Consider the following 4,951-nt stretch of genomic DNA (forward strand, 5'->3'; position numbering starts at 1 on the left):
TCTCTTAGCCATCTGCGGTGCCCCCCTCCACCATAATCCTCGATAATATTGTGGCGGTGCTTAGGCGAAGCCCTGCGACGGTAGAACATCAAGATCGTCACCACGCCGTCGTGCTGACGGAACTCTTCCCCAACACTTTGCTGGATCGGAGTCCGGGGATCGTCATCGAGCTGAACGTGTGCTAGAACTCGGAGGTGCCGTAGATTCGGTGCTTGGATCGGTCGGATCGTGAAGACGTACGACTACATCAACCACGTTGATATAACGCTTCCTCTTTTGGTCTACGAGGATACGTGGACAACAATCTCCCCTCTCGTTGCTATGCATCACCATGATCTTGCATGTGCGTAGGAATTTTTTTGAAATTACTACGTTACCCAACAGTTACCTTGCCCAAAGATCTCCAAGTATATAGTTTTCGATATCGATATCTGTTTTGTAACATCACGGCAAAATCTTGCATCACAGCTCACCACAAAAATAATCGACACCTCTCTGTGAAAAGAGTACATGCTAAGAACATACTTTCGTGTTTAAAACAAAACAGAGGGCTAAAAGCATACCTTCTCTATGTGAACAATCAAGTTTTCCCTTAAACTCCCGTGCGAAACTTACAAGAGCCATCATAATGCCACCATAGTGATTGCATACCCTCCTTTACAATAAAAATGAACCATTTTTAAGTTCTAAAAGCACCAAAAGAAACCTTGCATTATCTGTGCTTATATGCTTAATGAGTTAATGATTTTGAAAAGAGCAGGAAAAACCATAACAAGAAAAGAAAAGCAACAAACAACATGTTAGAGGTTGATAGACAGGAATTGAACGAAATCATTTTTATCGTATAGAACGGTAAGATAACATAAAGCCCACGAGCACCATAATATTCCCTTCAAATGGGAGCTGAAAGTATTGGTTGGTAAAATAGTCTTATCTTTTCAAGTGAACACATATAGAGGCAATGTGTAGTAACACAATATATGTACCTAATAGTAGGTGACAAATCTGCAGTTAAGAAGAAACAACAAATCAAAATACCGGTCTCACAGTTTCAAGCAGAGCAAACAATTGCCTACAGAAAAACATTCGTAAAGATTGATCTGTAGCTCTATAAAAGACCATGATAGTGTTCCCTTTCACCAAACTTTTCTGGACTCTACAACATAGGAAGAAAATAACATCACTCTCAATTCTCAAATAATAACAACAGTTTTCAGCAAAATTCCACAAAGCTACAAAGAATTCGGTGTAGTATGTTGTGCACGACTACAATACCTTTTGCAATGGTGAAGCCATTCGAGGCACATACGAACGGGCAATGGGAAGCTACAATGTGAAAGACATGCATAATCTTGACGTTGGAAGGGGTTCACTCGTTTGGGAACATATATAGATAGATGCATACTTGTAATATGAGTTGAACCAAATATATAACAGTGCAGACATGGATCTTTATTTAGTTAAAAAAAATACTTAGCTCTGAAAGAGTGGAGCCCTTCTCTGATGTACCCATGCCCGCACCCACAGTCAACCAGTTCATATGGAACTCCTGAAAGTAAATCGGCCCATGAACCTATAGCAGCTTTTGAAGCGCTTGATTGACGGACGGAGAAAGAAAATAGGAGAAACACGGTGAATGGCTACCTGACGCCTTGTTGTGGCAACCTGGCTGAGTACGGTGAGGCCGACGGTGTCAGACGGCATGCTATGAAAATCAATGTCAAAGAAATTAGCAAAATCAATGTCCAACAGCATGCTATGAAAATCAATGGAATGTAAAAAGTTTCAGCTAATAATAGCGATGTGCTTACTGTAGGTATGGTTGGTTTGCGAGGCCGACAGTGTCAAACGGCATGCTATGAAAATCAATTTCAAAGAAATTAGCAACAACAATCCAAACAACATGTTATGAAAATCAATGGAACACAAAATAGTTTAGCTCTAATTATGATGTGTTTACTGTAGGTATGGTTGGTTTGAGCCTAATTTGAAGCAACAAAATAGTGAATCATCTTTGGACGCAAGAAGCAAGCACCATTCATATGTTGAAGAAATATCTACTAAAAAACATCGCCTTCACGTCAGTTCGTAAATGAAATTAATTTAACGGCTTGATCAAGCCCATCTGCACCTATGACATGTGCACCTGAATCCAAAGAAATAAATAAATTAGAGTTTAGCTTGAACCCATTTTGATAGCTAATTCCACTTTGGACGCTCAACAGCTAGAAGAACTCAATGGAGGCATAGGGTATGAACAAAAAACTAACCTGGACATTAAAAAAACTTAATCTGCTGGTCAAGCTTGGACGCGAACTTCTGGGTCTTGAGAAGCTTGGCATGCTTGTTGAATTATGAACCGGTGTGATCCAGAAACTTACCTAGAAGTAGTATTTACATCCAGCGCAGAGCGTGTTTGATGGATTCTTCTTGTGTGCCATTAATCCTAATCCTGCATTAGAGGTACACATGACAAGCTTTGAATTTTCCATGAAAACAATCTGGGTTTTGGTGCTGGGTGTTAATTATAGTGGACTGAACGTCTGCACTCACCAAGCCCCACCGTGGCTGCTAGCAGTTCCACGTCGGTGAACCTCGCCATCTCCAGGGAGAGTCAAATAAATAGGAAACGTGCTGGAGATGGGAGGAGGGCAATACCTGCAGAGTTTGAAGCGCCGTCACCATTGCTTGTTGGATCTCCGCGCCCCATCAGCGATCCAAAGTTTCAGCCGCCACCGCCTCCTCTTGGTTCGTCGTTGGGGGGCTCGGTTGGTGGTGAAGATGAGGGAGGGGAGGAGCTGGGTTACCGCCGGGCGGCCGTCGGAGGGAGTGCAATGGAGGTTGCCCATGCACCCCGGCGTTCTCTGTGTGCAGGCGCTCCATTGAAGATGCGTTGGGCGCGGCGGAGTCGGGGTTGGAGGTGCAGGATGGGAGGAGCGCCGCCGGAGGTCGGCGTGGCCGGGGGCATAGGAGCACGAGCTGAGATCGGCGCAGGACGTGGCGATGGAGATCGGGGGTGCGAGGTGGGCGAGGAAGGAGAGCCATTAGCGGAAGGGATAAGGGGAGAACGGTTCCTGCGTTATGTGCAGAGTTGTTTTCCTCTGCGGTGGATGCCGTCAGTCATGTTAAATTACTAAGTGCACACCAACGATCGGATTAGATGAAGGATAGCTGTTAGATTGAGATTGGTGGGTCTAATCCTATGGTGATAATGAGTCCGTGTACGCTTATGGGGGTGCACGTAAGAAAATTCTTGTTGGATTTTTTAATAGTAGTGGAGAAAAATCTGAACTGATAAAAATAGACGAACAATATATTCCAACACTCCAACCCCCCTCCGCCTCCTCTCCATGTCTAAGTTTTTGAGGTCTTAAATATGATGTCCGAACCAAGAGGTGTCAAGTTCAAGACCCAACCAACTCATTATTAAAAAAACTTATTCAATAGCTTGTACTGATAAAAGGAGACGCAATATATTTCAACAAACGGGAGCATCCGAACCAGATACGTCATATGTGATTACACTGATCTAAGTGAAAGCCTACTCAACAAGGCCCCAAATCTCCTCTAAGTAAGCCTGCAGAAAGGCCCCAAATATCGTTTTTCCTTCTTTTGATGGCATGTTCTTTTTCACGGAAGAGGAGGAGGAAGGCGAGAGAAGATCCGCTGTGGAAAGTTATTTGGCTTGTTGTCTTGTGTTTCTTTTTCATGCGATTATTCACTTCCCTAGTTAAATAACCATTTGCATGTCTGCTTGCGAGACTCTCTGTCATCCCAATGATCTGCTTACAGAAGACCGGAGTGACTTGCAACTTGCATATTGCAGTCAAATTAAATTTCCTTTTCGCATAAAAACTAGTAGTAATTATCCACGACAAGCCTGATAAGCTATCCAACGAAACAAACAACCAAAAGTTTATAATCGGTGTAGGGTCTGAACGCCAAACTAGTAATTATCTACCGCCAAAGAAGTCCAGTAATTATCAAGAAATTCACGGAAGCCAAAGTAGCAGCCATACCATCACCGGAAATTAAATCATTGTTCTCCATAAAATAAGAAGAATCTTCGCCAGAGACGACTAATCCACATTAGCCAGCAGTAAAAGTAACCAATCTGGGCCTGATCTAATAACTAAATCTTCCTCTGGCAGCATCAAATATCCTGCATAGCAGACCTCATTGCAGGAGCTTTAGTACACATGGCCAAGGCCGGGAAAACGCTCCTCTTCAGAATCACAAATATCACGGGTGCTACATCTGATCTGATGATGCTTCTCGCTATTCCTCTACACGGCAAGACTCATAGTTATTTCATGACAAGCAAAATACTTTTTTATAGAAAAGGCGCCGGCCGAGCCTGAGAAGAGCTCAAACCTAGCCCGAGTTTGAATTAATAAAGCCATTAACAGGCCAGGATTATAAGGGCACCACATTACAAAGGGGGTGAAAGCAAAGTAAAGCGGAAAGAACATACAAGGTGCTAGGGAGAACAGCACAATGACAACAGCCGAAGGCAAGCACACAGCATCGTTGTGGACGACCAGCACTATGCCTACACCAACTAGCCAACTGAGAGCCCGGGAGGAGGGACACGCCGTGCAAGCATTGAGCGTCGGCTACGTCCACGGCCAAACTTGGGAAACACTTGAGCTGTCTCCACCGTCACAAAGGGCCACTACCCTTTCACCCAGGCTCGATGGGTGCCGCACCGGCGACCAGCAGAGTGGCTACCACATAGCCCAGCTCAAGGTGACTGAGCTGCCATAGGAGAAACAGACAACGCTGACCCACACGCAACAGACGCCCAACCAGATGAGAATCAAAGCCGGCAGAGGCAGCATGGAGCACAGGATGCGAGCTGTGGGGCGAAGGCACGCCACCATGAAGAAGACCGAAGAATCATCCGAACGCATGGGCGAGGCCGAGCAGGATGAAGTAGGAAAACCAGTCC

General features: G+C 44.7%; 1 long non-coding RNA gene across 4 annotated transcripts; it reads right to left on the bottom strand.

Moving 5' to 3' along the window:
- Positions 1–886: 886 nt before the first annotated feature.
- LOC125521875 lies at positions 887–3,075 on the bottom strand. 4 transcript variants are annotated; one of them, XR_007289476.1, is made up of 5 exons: positions 2,554–3,075; positions 2,271–2,452; positions 1,812–2,146; positions 1,645–1,705; positions 887–1,549 (listed from the first exon to the last, which is right to left on the bottom strand). It is a non-coding gene; the product is annotated as an uncharacterized LOC125521875 (long non-coding RNA). The 4 variants fall into 4 exon arrangements; XR_007289477.1 differs by having other exon boundaries at positions 887–1,156; positions 1,276–1,549; positions 1,812–2,452; XR_007289475.1 differs by having other exon boundaries at positions 1,812–2,452; positions 2,659–3,075.
- Between the last annotated feature and the right edge of the window lie 1,876 nt (positions 3,076–4,951).

This window comes from Triticum urartu, chromosome 7, assembly GCF_003073215.2.
Source record: "Triticum urartu cultivar G1812 chromosome 7, Tu2.1, whole genome shotgun sequence".
Classification (NCBI taxonomy): Eukaryota; Viridiplantae; Streptophyta; class Magnoliopsida; order Poales; family Poaceae; genus Triticum; species Triticum urartu.